Source organism: Chroicocephalus ridibundus, chromosome 18, assembly GCF_963924245.1.
Source record: "Chroicocephalus ridibundus chromosome 18, bChrRid1.1, whole genome shotgun sequence".
Lineage (NCBI taxonomy): Eukaryota > Metazoa > Chordata > Aves > Charadriiformes > Laridae > Chroicocephalus > Chroicocephalus ridibundus.
In genome coordinates this window covers 8,252,992-8,276,545 of record NC_086301.1, presented here as the reverse complement: position 1 = coordinate 8,276,545, position 23,554 = coordinate 8,252,992, and the positions used below count along the sequence as shown (strand labels likewise).

The following is a 23,554-nucleotide window of genomic DNA, read 5'->3' as shown; positions in this document are numbered from 1 at the left end:
ATTCAGCCGCTTCATCACATCCTTAATCCCGGGGTTTTTTTGGTCGAGGGAAGGTCACCAGCAAGAACCAGGGCTGAAAGGGCAGCCTGGCGGAAATAATCCGGCCGTTATTGGCTGCTGTTTATTAAAAGGGACTTTCAGAGGAGTCGAGATGCCAAAAAAATGACTCAAAGAAGATACCCTGCTGCGCCGCGGACCGCATGAAGATTTTGGGTTTTCCCCTGAGACGTCCCCACCCCAAACATCACCAGTTTAGGAAGAAATCAGGCGCTTTTTCAGGATCTTCGCCCCAGTCGAATGCGGCACCTCCGTTTTCAGTGACCAAAGATTTCTCTCCGCTCCTTTAGGAGGAAAGTTGCAAGTCAACGAGGTTGTATTATTTTTTTTGTCACCTGCCGGGTGCCTTCGGTTTTGGCACAGATCAAGCACATTTGTGCCCTAATTTTAGCAATCGGGGTTGACTAACGGACTGCAAGACCCTTGGTTTCACGTACATCTTATTTTAAGCTCCGCGTTGCGGTTATTTTTATCGGGTGACCGTTTCTCCACATCCTACTGATGTGCCAAAATTTCGCAGTGATAACAGCCCGTGTTTCGGGTTATTTTTACAAAAATATATCTGTGTTTTCCTCCGGGCTGGCCACGGCTTGTGGGGCTCATAACAACACGTTTTTCAGTACTTGAGCTTTAAAGCAAGAATCCCTGCACAGCCCGATTTCTTAAAAAAAAAAAAAAAAAAAAAAAGAAAACACAGCAAAAAAAGTATAACTCCTCCCTAAACGCTTAGGGATGGGGCGATACGGTTTGAGTGTACCAGAAAAGAGCAGAAATTCCCCCAGATAAAACCCCGCCGAGGTCCCGGCTCACCACATCCTGCTCGGTCGGTATATATATTTGCACGATTAATATATATAATTGAATAATTAATCTAAAGCGAAGCCGCCTTACCGTTTGGGGGGTGCTCGGGGAGCCGCTGCCCTGCAAGCGTCCTCCCGCTGCCCCGAAAACAAGATTTTCTGGGGAGGGATCACAACCTGGGAATGCGACGGAGGAAATATTTGAATATAGAAAGAAAACGGTGGAACGAGAAGGCGAAATGTTAAGCAGGGGATGAAGCTTTCTGCTCCACGGAAGGTCTTTCAGCAGCGTCAGCGAAGCCGTGGTGGGCAAGTCTGCTCTTAATGCACTTCTTTTTTTTTGCAGGATAAGGGGGAAAATAGGAGGAATCGAGGAAAACCGCGGTGGGAATATCCCCTCGGAGGTGAAAGCAGGGCTGACGGCTGAGCTAGATCCCAGGGTTTTGCCCAGGAAGGTTTGAACAGCTCCAAGGAAGGACAAAAAAATAAATCAGGTTTTTAAAGGTCGAACCCAGATGTGTCCAGAAAACGAAGGCGCGCTCGTTGCCGGTCTGTCCACAAAGGATGAAGGGCGACACGATCCCGGCCCGGCCTTTTCGGCTCCCGGCGGGTGGCGAATCCCTGGCACGGGCTCTCACTGAGGGTTAGAGGTACAATCCGGGTCTGAAAAGGAGAAAAAAGGGAAAAAGCAATGAAAACAGCCTCGCTGTTGGCTGTGCCCCCATTTCGCGCTGGCTGTCGCCATCCCCCTGGTTAATTATGATCTTCGCTTGAGTCTAAATGTGCTTTTACACTCCGGCTCAGACGGCACGAACTCGGAAAGAGCCATTAACTCAAAACCAGGGGAGCGCCCAGCCGTTAGTTAACAAGGAGAAGTCCGCACAGACGTTAGGGACGGTGCTGCATCTACCAAGGATCTGGCCTGTAGGGAATCCGCGGTTGGGATTTCTAGACCCGTCTGAGCAAACCCCGTGGAAAAATGAAGACGGGTTGAGCGAGAACCAGCACGGCCGCCGGGGCGTTTTGTGTTTGACTTCAAAAAAAGGAATAAAAGAGAGAAAATCCCCCAGATCCCTGAATATACATTAGCTCTAGCGAGCCCCTCGGATCTCCAATATACGTCTCACAGATGTCCCTCGATATACATCTCCTCCAGATATTACCTCTATGTTAGGTGATAAACATCACCTGAGATCTCCGCTATATGGCTGATATATCTTCCTTGATACATATCACCTGGTAGAGAGCTCCTCAGATCTCCGATATACGTCTGATATATGTCCCTTGATACACATAATCTCTGTGGAGCTCCTCAGATCTTCAGCAAACATCTGATGTACCTACCTTGAGATAAATCACCTCTAGACAGCTCCTCGCCAATATACATCTGACATACATCTCTGATCTACGTCACCTGCCTGGAGCTCCCCAAATCTCCATTACACAGCACATACATCTAACACGATAGACAGCACCTCTAGAAAGCTCCTCAGATCTCCGATACATATCTGATATCTGTCCCGTGATACACATCACCTCTAGAGAGCTCCTCAGATCTTCAATATACATCTGATACATCCACCGTGATGTATATAACCTGGTACAGAGCTCCTCAGATTGCTGATACATGTCTCGTAAATACATATATACACCTTGATCTGCTGAGCTGCTCAGATTTGAATGTACATCTGATATATGCACCTCTGGATACACATCACCTCCAGAGAGCTCCTCAGATCCCCAGTATACATCTGATGGATCTACCATGATGTACACCACCTCCAGGGATCTCCTCAGATCCCCAATATATATCTATCTACCGTGACACACAACACCTCCAGAGAGGTCCTCAGATCTCCAAGGCATATCTGATATATCTACCATGATTCACATCACCTCCAGAGAGCTCCTCAGATCCCCAGTATACATCTGATGGATCTACCATGATGTACACCACCTCCACGGATCTCCTCAGATCCCCAATATACATCTGATGGATCTACCATGATGTACACCACCTCCACGGATCTCCTCAGATCCCCAATATACATCTGATGGATCTACCATGATGTACACCACCTCCAGAGATCTCCTCAGATCCCCAGTACACATCCGATGGATCTACCATGATGTACACCACCTCCAGAGAGCTCCTCAGATCCCCAATACACATCCGATGGATCTACCATGATGTACACCACCTCCAGGGATCTCCTCAGATCCCCAGTATATATCTGATATATCTACCATGACACACACCATCTCCAGAGAGCTCCTCAGATCTCCAAGGCACACCTGAGGGATGCATCTCTGCTGTATGCCAGCTGCAGAGAGCTATGCCTTCCAGGGAGATCCCTGAGAACCATTTCCCCTGGTTTTAATTCCTTCCCAAACCCCTTGAAGTAACAACACTCCCATTTTTGTGCCCTCACAGCCCGTATCCATCATCGCAGCCAGGAGCATGGGTCCAAAAGACAGAGGTATATCGGGAAGCCTGCATAGGAAGTGCCATTTCTGGAAACCTAGGCATCACCGAGGCCATTGACCAAGGAGAGATATGGAAGCAACTGGGTGATTTCAGGGCAAAACGGGGCAGAAACCTCCAAACATGGAAAATTTGGTGAAAGGGGCGAAAAGTCAGGATGCCCCTTGACATCCTGGGCAAGTGTAGGTCCTGCTGAGAGGCTTAGAGACCTAATCTGGGTTATGCTAAAGGCTCAGAAGGGGCTGGAGTCCAAAACTCTTCCACCGTAACAGCAGCTGAAATATCCTTACAGATATTCATGACAAAAAATAAAACAACAACCTACGGGCTCGTGCCTTGGAAGAGCACGCACAGGCCGATGCCAAAAACGCGCGGAGGACCGGGGACTTGCTTTGCTCTGGATTTCTTCTGACGACATGACGAAAAGCTCATGTTTTGCAGCAGTCCTTCATCCCGGTAAAAACTTTTCTCCGTCCTGTGGGAGAGACTTTTGTCATCTGGGCTCGCCATGTGAACAAACCATGAGGAGCGGAGGAAAAGGAGCAGACGAATAAGGCTCTGCTGGTGCTAAAAGAGCTCTGCTAGACCGATTTTTCATCCTTGGAGGTGATCAGGGCTGAGGTCTTGGATGCTGCATGCAGGTAGGACAAAAATAGGAGCTTGTGCAGCTTCTGCAACAAAGATGCCGTTTTAGTCCCCGTCACGGAGAGCACCAAGAGCCAACCCCACCGGGGACATCTCCCTGAACACCTTTGCAGAGGGAGATGAGTCTTTTTGAGCTGGAGCACACTTTTAGTGACTTCAAGAGGCATCCTTTGAAGTTCAGCAGGGGTCTTTGAAGTCCTCCCAACGCAAAAGGGGATGGAGGAGATGCCTCCTTCAAGATGCTCCACTGCGGGTGACGCAAGCCAGCAGGCTACACGGTGTCCCGGGCACTCATGGCTGTATGCAGCGGCCGCCCAAGGGTCATAAACGAGACGCCATTTATGACAAGCCATCAATCCCCCAAAATGCCCTCAATCCCGATCAACCTTGACCTGAATAACATCCAACAGCGGAGATGGGAACCTAGCATCCTGGGGCCTCAGGCTGTGCCCAGGTCGCAAAAAGCCAAGGGCATCCCTGTCAATAAAGATTTAATTAGGTGTAAGGGAATGCTAATCAGGCTGACATCTAGAAAAAAAGCCTAGGACTTTAAAGCAAGAAGGCTTTTCCCGTGGTGTCGCCCTGTTTCCAGTGTGAGCGGATCGCGATGCTTCCAACCTCGTCATACCGAGGCTGTTTCATTGCGACTCCGGTTTTTTTATAAATTTAACTCCAGCTCCGCTGACTTAAACGGAAACGAGGAATGGTGAAATCCCTCATAACGCTGCTGGGTTTGGCTGAATTATTTTTACCCCCTGCATTTACGCTTGCGGGGAGTCCGCCGCAACTCTTTAAGGAGCGCCAAGGGGCGATGGCGACTCTCCGAGCGCTTTGCCAACACCCACTGCCATCCGCCATGGGGACCACGGCAATAAAAACCTTGGGTTTGTCGGGGTTTTTCCCCTCCGCGGCGCAATTTCTGCAGCACCTCCAGCCTCTGAGCAAGGGCCGGGGCTGGATTTTGGGGATGCTTGAAGGTGCAAAGAGCGACGCGGTGTTTTCAGGCTTCCACCTCCTCAGCACCGCAAGTTAAACCCGGCGCTGCACTAACCCCATCCCCGCTCAAAGAGAGCGACAAGATTGAAGACGTTCCCCTCCACCGGCAATATTGCCGTATTTCTGCAAAAGCAAAGCGGTTTCACCTCAAAACACGGACCGGGAGAGACGCGTCCATCGGCGGAGCCCCGCTACAGGCGATTTGCGTTATTATCCGAAGGGGGTACGTATGGAAATATCGGACATCCCCTGCCTTCCACACACACACATCTCCCCCCGCCCCCGGACGCCCACATGTGCCCACATCTGGGCCCAGGGAACAAAAGCGGCCTCGCTACGCCGCGCCGATAAATAATGGAAAGTCAAAGTGCCCCGCAGAAGCGGCACCATACTGTTCGGCCTCGGGCGAGACAGCGGAAAATTCGGTACCCATGAGGCCTGGAACAGTGGGATTAATAACACATCAATTTTAATGCCGGGTGGGTTGCGGTTGGTTTTGGTTGGGGGTTTTTTTTCGTTTTTTTTTTCCCCTTTTCCTTCTTTTTTTTTTTTTTTTTTTTTCTGCTTCACAAACAGCAAAGTGAATGTTTGAGCATCTCGGCGGGGGGTTAATGAGGACTCTGATTAGTTATTCAGATTTGCCGATGCTGCTTCCATCCCTCCTCGGATGGGGGGAATAACGGGAAAGGGTTTGCAGAGAAAGCTCTTAAAGACGACCCGCTTGGCTTTCGCGGCTCAGATGGACCCAGGTTTTGGGGGGGGGCTCCTGCCTCAGGGGTCCCCAAAACTGAAATCCTAGTGCCAGCTTTGGGGAGGAAAAGCCCGTTTTCTCATCAGTTAGAGGCGGGGGGGACACGAAAAACTGCTGGGTGTTGGGCCACGCTGATTCCGTTAAAGGCTCAAGGGAAAACGTTTGGATTTGTGGGGTTTTTCAGGCGAAAAACAAATTCTCGGGTGCCTTTAATAAAATCTGTGCGCAATGATGGCCAGAGGTACGTGACCAAAAATGCAGGGATGCGTGGATGCAAGGACGCAGGGATGAACAGACACATGGACGCGAGGACGCGGAGAGGCAAGGACGCAAGGAAGAAGAGATGCACGGATGCACAAATGCGAGGACGTGCAGAGGCAAAGACGCGGGGACGGAAAGACGGGCCGTCCCATAAACCGCCACCGGTCTGCTAAGACGCAACACCTTTCACTGCCGCCGTATCTTACGCAGCATCCCATAAAAGTCCCAAAAGCTTTATGCCCTTGCGCAAAGGCGAGGAGCTCACCTCTTTGCTCCTTGGCCCAGCAATATTTTGAGCAGGTTGAGCTCAACCCCCCCGTGGGAGCATTTGGGGTTTTATTTCCCGATTTGGGCTTTTGCTCTCGACTGGCACCCAAAAAAAAGGCAACCTGAGGAAACAGATGGCAGGTATCCGAAAGGACGCAGCGAAAAGGAGTACAGGACGGAGCCAGGAGCGGCGCTTCACGGCACCGCGAAGGCGGCTTGTCAAAAAACCTAGGCATTCTTTTAGGATTCACTTTGGGATTCGTTATTTCTTCGCCAGGAAGAAATAACTTAAGGATGGATGGGGTGGTGACAGCGCTCTCTCAACAGCGAATTCATCCCAGCCATGAACGAACGTCAGCCCTTTATTTCTAGTTGGGTCTAAAGACCCAGTTGGGTCTTGCTTTGAGCATCCCTCAACGGGGTTTTGGGGGTGGGGGAGGATAAACTCCCCAGTATTGGCATCATTCCCCACGGATCTCGAAGGAAAGACAAACCGGAGTCAAACGCGGGGCTCTCCATCCCAAGCAGGCTCTTTTCCCCGGGACCGCCTCCATATGCTTTGTCTCTTGTTTTAAACGGCGCGTTAATCGTTCTGAATTAACAGCTCCAGCTGGAGGAGCAAACAAGCAATTTGCAACTTTAAGACAAGGCCCAACTTATCTCAAGTGATTTAAGTTGGGGGGCGGGGGGGGGTGGGTGGGGGCGGTTTGAGGGGAAATCTCGCCTTTCTGCTTGCAAATGCCACTTGCTCAGCGCTCGGCTGAAATCCCACCACGGTTAATGCCCCCCTTTCGGCAGGAGCGGCTGTTCACCCACAGCCACCCGAGGAGGCGGGATGGTAGGACAAAAGAGGAACTAAGGTATCTCCACATTTGGCTTTACGTTGGAGAGAGGAGAATTATAGTCCATCCTCTTCACCGCTGGGCAACCCAACGATTGCAGTCGGGCTCAGGAATATTTCCTCCCCAACCTGCTTTTTTTTTTTTTTCATATTGTATTTTGTTTCAAAATATTCTCACTCTCGGGGGGAAAAAAAAAAAATGACTTTCAAGCTTGATCCCTTTGCCCTCTTTCATCTCTTTTTGCCTTTTCCTTTTTCATTGGCAGCTAGATAGAGAGGAGGTGAGAAAGAAAGAACACGACGATTATTTGTTTACAAGTCCGGATCTTCAACATGGAGATTTTATTTTTTTTTTAAATTGGCGTTTTCGCCATATTAAATCCTTTCTGGTACCGCCCAAGGTGTGGGATTCGAGAAGCAAAGTCCATCTCCAGCTCCCCACCCTGTCATGCCTGGTTTCAAGAGGAACAAACGGTGCTGGCAGTGAAAAGAAGCCTACAGAAACGTTATATCCCCTCTGGGAATGCGTAAGCGCTTTGGAAATGCGCGAAAAGCTGTCTATGATTACGACCAAGTGTCTGCTGCCAGATCGAGTGGAACCTCCTCTCGCTACACCGGCCAAGGTTGAGTTGAGAGTCAACGGCCATCAACCCTCAACGGCTTCCCAAGAGCATCAAGGCTGGGTCCCACCAGCGTTGTGGATGGAGTCGTGGTCCTCCCCCAAGGTCTTCTGCTCAAGTCAGGACGGTTCGCCTCCATTTTACGGGGAAAAAGGGCTCTAATTGTGCCCTGAAGACGCTAACAAGGGACACCGGAACGCAGCAACGCATCCTTCTCCAGTGATGGGAGGCACGTCCGAAATACAGACCCGACCTTGGAGGTCACGGGCAACGCTGCTGGGACTCGGGGCAGCCTTGGATGCCTGGATCCCCGGAGCCGAGCCACGCTACCTGACAACCTCCTGGCTCACGTATAAAGTAACAAGGAGAAGCAATAAATCCCTCGGGCACCTTCCCTGGGAACGGCAGCCCTCGATAAAAACCCCAAATTCAAGGGAGGCAGCCTCACGCCACGCTATTCCCCGTGCACCCCCGTTACGCAGATTAATCCTTCTTGATGGAGAATTACAATTAGGGCTCGGTCTTAAGGAGATATCAGCAATCAGATATCTTATCAAATGCCACCTCAATTATTCAAATAATCCCTGGCTCTCAGATTTGGGTGCTGTTTAGGGAAAGCGGTCCGATTAATGTGCCGACACTTCCCCATCACGTCCGACATCCTCAACTTCACGTCTGATTACAGAATTTGCATTCAATTTAATTTTTTTTCCATCTGGAGTAAATGAATAATCCGAGTACCTACCCCAGCCTTAATTACATTTGTTAAATTAAAAACCCGGGATGTGAGAAATTTAAATGCACGCAGCTCCGCGGCCAGGCAAACCTGCGCGTTCAACCTGCCGCAGCCCTGCCGCCTCCTGCTCCAATTTCTCTGCCTTCCCCACAGCCACGCATCAAAGAAATTACAACTCGAAAACACAAAAAATTCTTTCTAAACGATAAAACAATAGATGATCTTTTGACATTTCCAGCGCTGTTTGCAGGGGAATGAGATAAAACGTAATAAATTCATATACTTCTGTGTGTTTCTTGGCTCCAGCAGCTAAAATTTCCATCTCTTTATGCAGGAGTCCTGGGGAGCAGAAATCCTTGATAATGCCAAACAATTCGACACTTTATTTTCTCTTTACTCCGCGCCACGCAAAACACAGGCTTCAAGCTGCCAGCTGCTGGGAGTGAAACCAGATGCCGCATCCCTTTTCCATATGGAAACAGGAATCGCCCCGTCTGGGGGTGCGCGTGGTCCCCTCGGTCGCAGCTCTCCACGACCGGGCGACCGCCAGGCGGCGAAACCTCGCCCCAACGGCAAAAAAATACGATGGCGACGGCGCGACTTGTCACTTCTTACCCTCGAGCGGGTTCGGGCCGGATCCCGGTACCATCGGCCCTAGAGAACAGCAGGGAAGATTTGCCCCGAGCCACCAAATTTCCTCATTTGGAAATAAAAAGATAAACAGGGGGATGGAGACAAAACCACCGAAGTTGACTTTTTTTTTTTTTTAAATAGCTTCGCAGAAGCTTGCGAAATCGCCTTTCTTTAGGAGAAGATGAAACTTAAAAGGCTGGCATTAATAGGGGGACTCCACGCGGTGGCCAGAAAAGTGTCCGTCCAAATAATTAAAGAATAACGAAGCATAAATGGAAGGTAACGCATTTCCAGCTCGGGACATCATAGGAGCGATAGTCCGTCCACCGCGTGATGAGAAATGTCGGATCAATGTATTTGGGTGTTGATCTAGACGTCAGCAACAATGAAAACGTGCAGGAAAGGCTGTTCTTAGCGCTGCCACGGACTGAATTAACTACCTGAGGCGTGAGTGAGCGCAATGACAATAATCCCCCCGGTCTGAGGCTTGCGAGACCAGTAATAAAACACGGCTAAAAATATTCCGGAAAGCCACGCTCGGGTAAAGTGAGACAGGTGAGAGAAGAGCCCAAAATAGCTTTTCCCTTCGCTCCCAGCACGCTCGCAGCTCGGGCGACATTTCTGAACTCCAGGGAAGCTGGGTTTGACTCCCCACCCCCCCCAAAAATCCCCTCGGAGGGGTGTAACGGAGCATCCCCCCCCCACCCCCCAGGCACAGTGGCAGGATCTGGCCATCAGAGAGATCCCCTCCAAGCAGGTGGCTCGGATGCCATCTGATGGATGTTGCGGTTCCTCATCTTTTCTGGCTTTCTTCTGCTTTGTTTTGAGTTAACAGTTATGGTGCCGGAGGAGAAAACATCATGTTTTAGCAATGAGGTCCCCAGTGAGGCTGTTTAAAAATTAATTAGTGCCATGCAACGTCTTAGCGATGAATAGTAATTTTAGCTTTTGTACCTACTTCGTCGCCTTCTACACCGCTGTTATTCCAGCTTTTCTCTGGTCCTCCCAGCCATCCGGGACCTACTACGGAGGGTACCCGAGAAACTGTTGCCTGTGTCTCCTGGAAATACCCCATTCAACAGCAAACACACCCCTCAACGTCTTTTCCGTGGAGCTTTTAAATAAACTAAGGTCATGTTTGCTGAGCTGGCTGGAAGGTGGGAACCTGCTCTGCTCACGGAGCTGGTTCCCATCATCCCAAAACTGCAGCTGTCCGAGGGTCTGAGCCTGCTTAGGCCCCCCATGGCTCCTGCACAAGGTGAGTGTTGCAGTGTGGAGGAGGTTGTGGGTCCTGGCTTCATCCAGGATGGAGGGTGGAGGTCCTCCCTCCATGGACGGAGATCCTCCGCGGGTGGAGATCCCCTAACCCTGAGGATGGAAAACCTTCAAGGATGGAGAACCTCCATCTCCAAGGACGGAGATCTGCCAACCCCAAGGATGAAGATTCCCCCCCAAACCCAAGGAATAAGATCCCCATAACCGAAGGATGGAGACCCCCCAACTCCAAAGGTGAAGATACCCAAGCCTGAAGGATGGACCTCCACGAAACACAAGGACAGAGATCCTCCTAACCCGAAGGATGGAAATCCTTCTAACTCCAGAGATGGGAATCCCCCCAACCTGAAGGATGGGGATCCCCCCAACTCCAAAGGTGGAGACCCCCCAAACCTCGAGGATGGAGACCCCCCCGAACCTCGAGGATGGAGATCCCCCTAGCCCCAACTACAGGGATTTCCCCAACTCTGAGGATGTACATCCCCAAACTCCAAGGATGGAGACCCCCCCCAAACCTCGAGGATGGAGATCCTTCTAACCCCAAGTGCAGGGATCCCCCAACACTGAGGATGTAGATCCCCAAACTCCAAGGATGGAGACCCCCCAAACCTCGAGGATGGAGATCCTTCTAACCCCAAGTGCAGGGATCCCCCAACACTGAGGATGTGGGTCCCCAAAACCCAAGGGATGGAGATCCCCCGGCCTAAGAATGGAGACCTCCCAAGGAAAGAGATCCCCTCCAGCCACAAGGATGAAGATCCCCCCCAAAACCCAAGGATGGAGACACCCCCCCCCCCCCTTCCCCAATCCCAAGGAGGGCGATCACCCCTTGGGACCTCACCGGCTGGATTCCTCACCCTCACGCTGCACAGGGCAGGACCTGGAGGGCATCACCCTTGCCCCGTGGTGGCCACCCCCTCCCCTCACCCACAAATTGCACCCCCAAATGAGCCACCATCCCACTCCTTCAAGCAGCGAGCGAGGCAGCGGGCGATGAGGAGCCTCGCTGCGTCAGCCGCCTTCAGGTGGATGGCGAAGGCGAGGGGAATTTGCCGGGACATCTGGAATATATTCGTTTTACGGCATGTTTCATATCACAGACAGGTACTTTGAAGCAGTTAAGTAGTAGCAGGGCGGCACGTCCCCATGGGTGGGCTGCGGTTTGCGCTTTCAGCCCGAGCTGCCCCAGCATGACAAAGGGGCTGGGGAGACGGAGCTGACGTTTTCCAAATACAACTTGGTGCCTCTGGGGGCAAATCCAGAAAGAAATTAAAACCCGAAAGGCCAAAAAATAATAATAATAAAAATATATATATATATATATATAAAAAAAGAAACCAACCCCCACGTCTAAGCGATGTTGATCCCCACATCAGGCTATTAACAGTCCCATCACAAATTGTAAATGACTCAGATAAATTAAATGGCTTAGCAGCTGCGAGGAAAGGCCCTTCTGAAGATTCATTTGTTTGGCAGAAAAGAAATTAGTCAGGAATTTAAAATCTTTTCCAGCAGCTTGACGCAGACACCCTGCCAAAGCCCACATGTTGCTGCTCGCGCAGCCCCGGGAGGCAGCTGGCCCCCAAAAGGAAAGTCCTCCACGAGCAGCCGAAAGCGGGGGGATGCAGGCACGCTCCCGTTAGCGCGCCGCTAACGAGGCTGCGCCTCCTCCCAGCAAGCCTGTTAGAAGCCCCAAGCTATGAAGAGGTCTGAAAACACCAATATTTGACCCAAAGCACCCCCACGGTGAGGGAAAGCCAGCCACGGCGCTGCAATTAAAAAATAAAAAAAAAAAAAACCACGGGGACGGTAATGCGGGGGGAGCAGCGCAAGAAGGTTGGGGCTGCAGCCCTGGGTGCAGTGAGGTGCAGTGATTCACGCCCAAACGCAGTGCGCCGCGCTGATTTACCCGCACGGGCAGCTGAGCCGCAGCGATTCACCCCAGAGGCGGGGAATTGCGGCGCTTTACCCCCAGACGCAGCGAGCTGCAGTGATTCGCACCCCCGATGCAGTGAGCTGCAGTGATTCACCTCCCAGACGCAATGAGACGCAACGATTTACCCCCCCACACACACACACACACCCCCGCCTAAAAGCAACGAACTGCAGTGATTCAACCCCAGGCACAGTGAGATACAACGATTCACCTCCCAGACGCAATGAGACACGGAGATTTACCCCCAGACACAGTGAGCTGCAGTGATTTGCCCCCGGATGCAGTGAGAAACAGAGATTTACCCCCAGACGCAGTGAGCTGCAGTGATTTGCCCCCAGACGCAGTGAGACACGGAGATTTACCCCCAGACGCAGTGAGCTGCAGTGATTTGCCCCCGGATGCAGTGAGAAACAGAGATTTACCCCCAGACGCAGTGAGCTGCAGTGATTTGCCCCCAGACGCAGTGAGACACGGAGATTTACCCCCAGACGCAGTGAGCTGCAGTGATTTGCCCCCAGACACAATGAGACACGGAGATTTGCCCCCAGACGCAGTGAGCTGCAGTGATTTGCCCCCAGATGCAGTGAGCAGCAGTGATTTACCCCAGTCACAGGGGGGTAAAGCAGGCGTTTACCCTCAAAAGCAGTGAAGTGCAGTGATTCAAACCCAGGTGCGGTGAGACGCAGTGATTTACCCCCCAAAGCAGCGAGCCACTGTGATTTACCCCCCAGATGCCGTGCGATGCAACGATCTACCCCCAAAAGCAATGAGACGCAGTGATTTACCCTCAAGAGCAGTGAGATGCGACGATCTACCCCCAAAAGCAATGAGACACAGTGATTTACCCTCAAAAGCAGTGAGACGCGACGATCTACCCCCAAAAGCAATGAGACGCAGCGATTTACCCCCAAAAGCAGTGAGACGCTGTGATTTACCCCCGGCTGCAGTGAGACGCAATGACTCCCCCCAGTTCCCCCAGTGATTTTACCTGATGGCTCCCCACAAACACCAAACTTCCCCGCTTTCCTCATGCTTCCAGGCAGGGAAGCACCGTGGCCAAGCTGCGCTCACCACAGACACCTTTTCTCCCGGGTTAACACATGGAAATAATGTGTTAAACCTCCCCGTGTTCACAGGCTTCCCTGGCAAAGACCTGCTCCCCATCCACATCCCTTTTTGCTCACGCAACATTGAAGGGGTTTTTTTCACCTTTAGACGCTATTTCGCAGGCAGCAGCGTCTCAAAACCCTTTTTAGTGGAAGTTCAGAGGTATAAAAGATGCAAAATTATTCACACGGTGTCCCAATCGGAGCCCCACAATGGGATAAAGGGAGGGATCTGGTGACGGAGCCACGACCCTGGGATGTCTCCTCATCTCTGCTTGGATGGAAAAACCCTTCTTGCATTTACTGGGGAGAAGGCAGTGGGGGAGAAGATCAAACAAGAGGCTTTCCTCCATCCAGAAAAGGGCTGGAGAGCGAGGAAACACGAGGAGCACCCGTTTTTCAGGTGCGTCCGACCAAAGCAACCCAGTTGCGTTTGCCCTTGGGCAACACTGAAGCTCTTCAAAACTTTCACAGAGCCAGAAGAGCAAAATTAAAGTGGGGCACGGGAAGAGAAACGGCAAACCAAGAAACCCCGCCCTGGCAAGGAGAGAGAGAAACCACCGGCAAAAAAAAAAAAAATGGTGAAAAATTAATAAGAAACTTGGAAGCGATTTTGCATTTCAAACACGGGAGGTTTTCAAAACGGAGAAAACCCCGGAAAATCTGTTTTCTTCCAGCTTTTCCTCTCTGTTTTGCTTCTTTCTGTTTCATTGAGCATCCAGGTGCTCCCGAGCTGGGATTTCCATTTCTCCGACTCCTACTCAGGGCAAAAACCCCAACAACCCAGCGCAAAACAAACCCTGAAAGTAGGACACTGAGCCCTGCTCAATCCAAACTCAGCTTGATGCTCACTAATTACCCGGTAATAGTATTTATATGCTGCTGGCACGCTCGGAAATGCAGCTCCTAATAACCGAGGTCCGCATCAATATTAATGTCCCGGCTTGACTCTCGATACCCGGGGACCGACGAGAGACAAAGAAACATCAGAGCGAAGTGAAAAGAGGGGCAGAAAATGAATTTTAAAAGTATTTTTCTGTGTTTGGCAGGAAGGGAGTGCTCGCGATCAAATGCCGGGATCCCCCCTCGGCGTGTATCTGCAATAAAAGCAAATATAAATCGTAAGTTCCCACCTCTGGGGCGCAAAAATCTTCCAGTAGCGGAAAATTTTTCACCGGCCGTTAAGCCCTGCCCCAGACTTGGAGTCTCCCCATAGGTAGGAGCCGGCTGGAAAAAACTCTTCTTCCCTTTTTACGGGAACAGATTTCTGAAATTCGGGGCTTTCCCCTTCCTCCGAGACGACCCGCTTCAAATATTCACCCCTGCAAACGCGGTCGCTCATGCAAAACCCCAGGCGTTGGGTTGGCGCAGCGTGAAATGCTGCTTGAAACGACCTCCTGAGAAGCATTTTTTTTTTCCAGTCGTGCTTCAATCCTTGCAGAAAAAGGGAGCGCATCCCACCCCCACCCCCCCCCCAAAATTCACCGATATGACATTGCGTGCGAAGACGCGCTCCGGCGTTTGCCGAAACGTGGCAACACAGAGCATGGCGTGGGTTGCAAACGTGCCCTGGCGCCACTCCGTAATTCGATTAAAACCCTCTTTTCTTAATAATTTCTGTGCAGAGACGCTCGGCACACCGGGAGCGTTTAGGCGGAGTTTAAACGGAGTTAATAAACTGCTAATAGCCTGCAGTAAGGCTGAGATAGATTTGAGCCGCACGTGCTCCGCACGCCCGGGTACGAGGCGTTATTGCCGGTGTCTGCGCTCGACACGCATCCAAAAAAAAAAAAAAAAAAACCACGGAGACCTTCCACGAAAAATGCAGTTCCAGACGTTTCGTGGGGAAAGCCGCGTACTTTCGGGATTTTTGTCCACCGAAATGAAACCTGGCAAGCTGAGAGTGAGCCGGGGGTGCGGGGTTTGCCCCGTGGAGTGTTGGGTGCGGCGTTAACCCGCACCGTTGACCCGTTAATTCGCGTTGATTAACAGTCAAAGAAAACGAATGGAAGCTCATCCGGAATCTCGACATTAGGATGTCCCCAGATCATCACCTTTCGGTACTTTCCATGGAAGTTGAGAACTTCCCTATTCATAGTCAAATTCCAAGGGAGAAAAGGGCAAATTCTGGCAAGACCTTGAAAAATCGATGTTCTGCTTCCCCAACAAACCACGGTTATGAAGCATTTACTGACACGGATTTATTTGACTGGTTATTAAACAACGGCAACGAGCAACACCTTGACCCTTCAGAGTACAAGTAACGTGGTGACCCTTCAGAGAAGAGCCGACCCTGCGTCGATGACTACGCTACGTAGACGCAGGACTCAAGCGAACTGCCGGAAGACTGCCATAAAAATCAAATGCCGCTATAAAGTGACTTCAGATATTGCAAGAAATCCCCAGAAAGGGACTATTTATAACCCCATTTGGCAATTTGGGCTGGAAACAGCGCTCTGCAGTTGTAGACTTGGCCATCAATTCTGGTCAAACTCAAGGAGATCTTTCTAAAGAGCCATTGAGTGACCCAGCGGAAACAGTAATTTTTCACGCAGAAATTTTCCCAAAGCTTAAATCACCTCTTTATTAAATATTTCCTAGTTCTAACTTGCGGAAAGAGGCCACGAGGTCTATTCCAAGAGGAGCCATCTATGAGAAGTCAGAGGGTAGAAATGAGCCGTCCTCAGGGAAAAAAGTGGATTTTCACTCAAGAGACACTGATGAGCGCCACTGGAGGACCCGAAAGCAAACCCTAAAGATTCTTCTGTCTTTCTGTGTTGGCGTGACGGAAGAAGAGCAATGAGAAGAACCATAAGAAGCAGCAAAACCTTCTTCCTACTTCTCCAGCTGCAGGTGCCCATCACCTTTTGCGCACTCAGCAACACCGTTTCTCCAACTAAAACCACATCAACCCACAGGAAGACCCTTCCCCACCGCTTCCAGCCTTGCCCCAACCCTTCCATCAGCACCAGAGAAAACATCCACGTCACCGCGACTTCCAAATCCCGTCCTGCCTTTCCCCCTCCCGAGGGCCGCTTTCCCCGCAAGGAACCTCCAAGACGCCCAAAACTCGCCCAAAACCATGACCTGCCAAAAAAAATAACCAAAACCAAACCAGAAAGGGAGCCAATTAATTCATTGGGAAGTGGCGCAAGTCAACACGCTGCACCATCAACTTGCCACATGGCCACCTGCACCGGACACGGTTGGTTTATTGACGCTTGATGCTGCCTCCCGTTTTATTTAATAACGGGAGCCGCAAGGACTGGGATAAATAAGAGTAAAAGCGATTTTGCGGGTGGCTGTGGCTTTTCGGCTCTCCTTTGAAATATTATTGGCTGGTCTCCTACACAGCTGCTCCCCGCTGAATAGACACATCCCACCTCCAACGCCGTTGGCCAACACCCAACATGGGAATAAACACGAGTGAGTTTTGGGGTGGGTTTTTGTTTTGTGGTCGATGCGACTTATTTGGGGATTTTTATATTTTTGAGGGAGAGGAATACGCAGTGATTTATCCAACAGTGGAATCAGATGGAAAAAAAAAAAACCCTGTCTTTCCCGTCTCATCCCCACCGAATGGGCAGCCGGAGGGGGTCCAGGGTGGTGACCACCATCCCACGTTACAGTGGGTCTGGGAGTATTTAGTACTAAAACTGGGGCAAAATACTTGATTTCTTCCGCAAGAAACGCTTCCTTTTCCAATGCGCTAGTTGAGAACGGAGGAAAAACACGAAGATTTGAAATGCCTGGATGAAATTTAATTTTTGGTTTGAATCAACAGCTTCACTTGGTGCCATTTTAATGCTATTTTAAGTTGAAATGTCAATTGGAAACTAACATTTAAAAATGTCAAAACATTTCATGTCTGCAGACGGAGCTGATAGTTTTTTGCTTCCATGTGTCCAAACACAAAACACTTTTGGAATTTTAACCGCGAAAAAAAAAAAATACATATATATATTAAAAAAAAAAAAAAAAATCAATATTTTGACTTCTTGGAAGGAAAACAAAGTTAAAATATAATATTTCCTCCAGGATGCAAACAATATTTTCTGACAAGCTGTAATCACCAAAAAGTAATCTGAACCAAATGTTTGCTACCACGGTCTGTTATAGCTACGCGGGAAGGGAAGAGAAACAGGGATTTTTGTTACCGTAGGCTCTCTGAACCCTTTTTTTGCCAGTTATTTCCCTATTTACACCGCTTTTCTCTCTTCTTATATCCCAACGGGATAAAATGAGGGTGCAGGAAGCCCCTTCCACCATCCCGAACCATTTGCAACGCACTGATTTTCCTTAATAGCCGGGGAGGGGGGGGAAAAAGATGGTTTTTCTCCTCTGGAAGAGACGACATTTGATTTCGGGGGGTTTTCCGCTGTATTTTGCATTAATGACACCCCCTCGCCCCCCTTCCATTTGGGAGATTTTGGAGGGGGGGCGGGAGGGAACAGCACCAGGAGTTTTTTCCCGCGCTCGGCGCCGGCTGGCGGGACCATGTGCATGGGGGGGGGGGGCGTTTTTTATCCCGTCTAAATGTAATTTTCCAGTGATCTCACCTTTTAAATTCCCGCCTTGGCCGCGCGTTGCCAAAAAAAAAAAAAAAAAAATTTAAAAAATGGGAAAAAAAAAGAAAAGAAAGAAAAGAAAAGAAAAACAATCCAGGCCGGGAAAAAAAAAAAAAAAAAAAGGAGTTTCACTGATTTTTTTTCTGGTTCCAGCGGCAGGGTGTAAAGACGCAGCGTTGCAAAACGGGGCGAAAACCAGCAGTTTTGGAGCCGCGCGAGGCTGTAAAGCAAATTTTCGGTCCCGAAGCTCGCACCTCCACCGTCACCTTTGCGCGTCTCCCCTAAATTTCTCTCTTTCTCTCTCTCTTTTTTTTTTTTTTTTTTTTTCATGCTCCGGCCCCGCACGGGGAATAAGCGCAATTATCTCGTCTCACCACATTTTGCCAGCCCTGCCTGAGGTTTAATTAAAGCCAAGCGAAAAACACAAGAGGAGGAAGCGCCCGCGTTTCGATATCGTCCCCCCCCCTCTCTTCGGAGGGGCTGGGGGAGGCGGCGGGGCTGGGGGGAAGAAAATCGGGGCAAAAAAAACCCGAAATGGGGCAAAAATAAAACATTTCTCGCAGACTTTTTAATTTAGCAAACCTTCCCGGGTATTGCGCCTTTATATTTACTTTAAAAAAATTATATATAAATATAAATATATATGGGCGTGCACGCACACATGGACACTCGGCCACACACGCACCCTCTCTATATAAAAAATATATATATAAATGTAGCCTAATCCCCCGTAATCTCCTTGAATTACACCTAAACCACCTTCCTCGCAGGTGACCTTTCCACAAAAGGCTGTTTCTATGCCAACAGCGTCGTTTTGAGTCAGGTGAGAGAAAAAAATACGGCCCCGATCCTCTTGATTTTTCGCTCGATTCGGCGTTTTCACCGACGGGAACCTGGGGGGGGGAGGGTGGGAAAAAGAAAAAAAAAAAAAAAGAAACAAACCTAAACTAAACGATGGTAAATAGCGGCCCCGAAATCCGAAAAAACCGCGGGGAGAAATTGTTAAAAAAAATAATAACGCGTCAGGCCCGCGGCGTAACGGCGGGGCGCGAGGTGGATGATGAGATTGGGCGGAGCCGAAGGCAGCTCAGGATCAACGATTTTCTGCGGACAACGGCCCGTTTGGGTGCGGATAATTTTATTCCATGGAAAATTTGGGATGTTTTTCCGCGCTTTCTCGATTCCCCCCCCGAGTTCCAACTCAGCCCATAGAGCTGCATCCCAACCCGGAGGCTTTCAAAAGAGGCAGAGAAGGAAAAAACGCGGTTTTTTCCAGCAAAAATTACCTATTTTCATTTATTTCTGGGGGGTTTTTTGGTGTGTTTTAGAGAGCGGCGCAAGGACCCGTGGCCCGTTGGGTTGCGGCACCCCGAAAATTGCCTTTTTTTTTTTTTTTTTGCTCATTGCGAGTGGGACGTCATCCAACTTCCCGCGTATTTGGGGTTTACTGGCGGGCGGGGATGTATTTTTATTTTTCTTCTGACCTGACCCCAACACCTTCACGGGTCTCGGGAGGGAAGATATTTCCCGACGGCTCCATCTCGCAAGGCGCCGAACCAAGAGGATAAAAATACTGGTTGCCATGGGAACATAAACTCCCGAGTTTGAAAATACCGGAATTAAACCTTGCACTAATTTCGGTCCTTAAACCCCCCCGTTTTTGCAGCCGCGCTTCGGTGGGTTCGGGGTGTCGGAGGAAAAATCCGCATTCTGAAGCAACCTGACCGAGGTTTAACATCCGTACGGATGTTTTCCCGCAGCTGGATGCATCCCCAAACCAAGAATTGATTTAGAAAGGATTTTTTAAAATCGAAAATAACGATTAATCCCGAATTGTGGAATCACTTCCTGCTCTCCGCCCTCAGAGCCATCGCTCTGCATCGGCCTCACGGATGCATCCTGGTGCCGGGGCAAGGAGCCCGGCATCCAGGAGCGATAAATATAAGGCGAATTTTTGCATCTGATGCGGAAAAACTCCTCGCGAGGCTTAATTTTCTTTGCTCAAAATATGCCGCGAACACTTTAACAAATAACAAATTATAATATTGAGGCCCCAGCACTAACGATGCTCAGGCAGAGCATCCCCGTTTCCGCAAACAGGCTGAAAGCCACTTTCGGAGCTGGCGCCCGCCGAACTGCTCGGCCCGAGCAAGGAAAAAAAGCACGCTCAAAGGAAAAGAAATCATTTTTGACTTCATAATAAGCAAGAAATTTGGGATCGCAGGCAGCACGTCACGTAAGAAAAGCTAAACAGTAATAAAGGGATTATGAATTAAAAGGGGGCATGGGTAATCCTCCGCGCAAAGAAAGATCCCCATCATTAAACTCGAGTTTCCAAAGGCAAAACAGACGAGGGAATTCATTCCCCGCCTCAGAAAAACACGGAGGTACTGGAACTAATTTGTTGGCGACGGCCATAAATCGACTCAACCTCGGCACCTGAGGAGCTCCGTGAGCTGGAAGGTCTGGCGACGCCATGCCGTGCGTTCGCTGGATTTGCAACGGGATCTCTTTGCGCTTTTGGCAACCCAACGAAATGTGTCTTCAGGTTTTTGTGCTGCAACGTGATGAGTTTGTAGGCTTTTGTGATGCACCGCGATGAGTTTGTAGGTTTTTGTGATGCAACGCGATGAGTTTGTAGGCTTTTGTGATACAACGCGATGAGTTTGTATGGTTTTGTGATGCAACGCGATGAGTTTGTAGGCTTTTGTGATGCAACGCGATGAGTTTGTAGGTTTTTGTGATGCAACGCGATGTGTTTGTAGGTTTCTGTGACACAATAAGATGCGTTTGTAGGTTTTTGTGATGCAACGCGGTAAGTTTGAATGTTTTTGTGATGCAACGCGATGCGTTTGTAGGTTTCTGTGACACAATATGATGCGTTTGTAGGTTTTTGTGATGCAACGCGATGAGTTTGAATGTTTTTGTGATGCAATGCGATGCATTTGTAGGTTTCTGTGACACAATAAGATGCGTTTGTAGGTTTTTGTGATGCAACGCGATAAGTTTGAATGTTTTTGTGATGCAACGCGATGCGTTTGTAGGTTTCTGTGACGCAATATGATGCGTTTGTAGGCTTTTGTGATGCAACGCGATGAGTTTGAATGTTTTTGTGATGCAACGCGATGCGTTTGTAGGTTTCTGTGACACAATATGATGCATTTGTAGGTTTTTGTGATGCAACGCGATGAGTTTGTAGCTTTTTACTATTCAGTGCACCGAGTTTGGAGGTTTTTGTGATGCAACGCGATGCATTTGTAGGTTTTTACTATTCAATGCATTGAGTTTGTAGGTTTTTGTGATGCAACACGATGCGTTTGTAGGTTTCTGTGATGCAATATGATGCGTTTGTAGGCTTTTGTGATGCAACGCGATGAGTTTGTAGGTTTTTACTATTCAATGCATTGAGTTTGTAGGTTTTTGTGATGCAACGCGATGCATTGGTAGGTTTTTGTGATGCAACACGATGTGTTGGTAGGTTTTTGTAATGCAATGTGATGCGTTTGTGGGTTTTTGTGATGCAAGGTGACGTGCTTGAAGGTTTTTGTGATGCACCGCGATGCGTTTGCAGGATCTGCAATGGAATCTGCACTCTTTGCAATGCAACGCAATGTGGTTTCAGGTTTTTGCAATGCAACCTGATGTGTCTGCAGGCTGTGCACTGCAACGCTTGTCGCTTTTGTGATGCAACGCGACGAGTTTGTACGTTTTTGTGATGCAACACAATGCATTTGTAGGTTTCTGTGACGCAACACGATGAGTTTGTAGGTTTTTACTATTCAATGCATTGAGTTTATAGGTTTTTGTGATGCAACACGATGCGTTTGTAGGTTTTTGTGATGCAACGCGATGAGTTTGTAGGTTTTTGTGATACAACGCGATGCGTTTGTAGGTTTTTGTGATGCAATCTGATGCGTTTCTAGGTTTTTGTGACGCAACATGACGCGTTTGTAGGTTTTTGTGATGCAACGCGACACTTCGGTAGGTTTTTGTGGTGCAATGCGACACGTTTGCAGGATTTGCAAGGGAATCTCTTTGCCCTTTTTGCACTGCGATGCAGTGCAATGCGCTTGCCCATCACGCGCTGCAATCTGCACTTTTCCAAGGCAATGTGCTGGCTGGGCTTGCGATGGGCTGCCCTGCGCTGTGTCTGCCGGCTTCGCAACGGCACGCCACACGTCTGCAGGTTTTGCGATGCTTTTACAGCTTTTGCAACGCAATGCAGTGCATTTGCGGGTTGTGCGATGCGACCTGCTTGCGGTTTTCCCATGCCACGGGCTGCGACGTCCTCGCAGGTTTTGCAAAGCCATGTCCCCCTTTAAATTTTTGGCAACGTGATGGCTTTGCCCGTTTTGCAACGTGACCTGTTTGCGGGCTTTTCCGACGCGACGCCGCGCAACGGGCGTGTCCGAAGTTTTCGCAATGCGACGCGACGCAACGGGTTCGCAGTTTCCCGTCGCATCCTGCTTGCAAGTTTCCCAAGGCAACGCGCCCATTGCAAGTTTTCGCACCGTAACGCAATGCGCTTGTAGGCTTTGGCCACCCAACGCGACGTGCCTGCAGGTTTTGCGACGCGACGCACTCCTTTAAAGGTTTCGCAACGCGACGCCAACGCCTCTGTAGGTTTTCCGGCGCAACCGCTTTGACATTTTTTCCAACTCAACTCGTTCCCAAGTTTTTCCAATGCCGTTCGCTTGCTGGCTTTGCGACGCAAGGCGGCTCGGCAACCCTGCCACACGCTGCACGCTTGCACTTCTGCAGATTTCCAGACAAGATTTCGCGGTTTTTTTGCAACCTGGCACTGCAACGCCCATTTCAACTTCGCAACGCAAGGCCCCTTTGCTTTTTTTTCGGGTTGGTTGGTTGTAGGGGTTTTTTTTTCCATTTGCAATGCTCCAGACGCACTGGATCGGTTCGACTGTCGCCGTTAACGCCGGTTAAATTTCCTGCAAAATCCAGCCCAAGGCTTTTGAACCGCTCCCCCCCCACTCCCGAATCCCGGCTGCGAAACTCCCGGTGACGGACAACGCGGCACAAATGACTATTTCCACTCGCTTTTTGCCCAAAATAAGGGGGGTTCTGCGTAATTTAATTTATCTGGAGCGACCAGGCTACAATACTATAGCATTTTGAGGGGGTAAAGCTCAGGTTTGGGGCATTTTGGGGTATTAGTGGGACATTCCATCAGGTGCGGAAGCAACCGCGGGAATTTACTTACCCGGGCGATGCTTTCCTTTTGCAGCAATATCCCCCCGAAAAAAAAACCCGAACTGGGGGAGAAATGAGCCTCCGTGCCCAAAAAGGGCGGTTTTCACCCCAAACTCCTAGCTGGGAGAGGAGGCCTAGCTACTTTCATGCGTCTGCAAAAAGAAAAAGCAAACAACAAAAAAAACAGAAGGAGAAGGGGGAAAAAAACAAAAAAAGGAAGGAAAAGCTAAAAAAAAAGGCAAGGAAAAAAGCAAGAAAAAGCAAAATAAAAGCAAGCTCGTCAGAGCAGTTTGGGGGAAAAAAGGTTGAAATCAGCTTCGCCGAGAGCTTCCCCCATAATCCCTCGCTGTCCCCCAGTGGGCTTGTGCA

General features: G+C 49.7%; 1 protein-coding gene across 7 annotated transcripts in view; it reads right to left on the bottom strand.

Annotated features, from left to right (window-relative positions):
• The window catches only part of PKNOX2 (PBX/knotted 1 homeobox 2), a 105,967-nt gene that overhangs the window by 39,066 nt on the left and 43,347 nt on the right, over nt 1-23,554 (bottom strand). For 2 of the 7 annotated variants that reach the window (XM_063355006.1, XM_063355003.1), the window contains exon 2: nt 949-1,520. The exons of 1 other annotated variant lie outside the window; for it this stretch is intronic. The gene's annotated coding sequence lies outside the window, so the exon portion shown is untranslated. Of the gene's footprint in view, nt 1-180; nt 212-948; nt 1,521-3,667; nt 3,805-23,554 lie in introns of those variants that run through there. 4 more of the 7 variants (XM_063355005.1, XM_063355004.1, XM_063355008.1 and 1 more) reach the window with 4 other exon arrangements.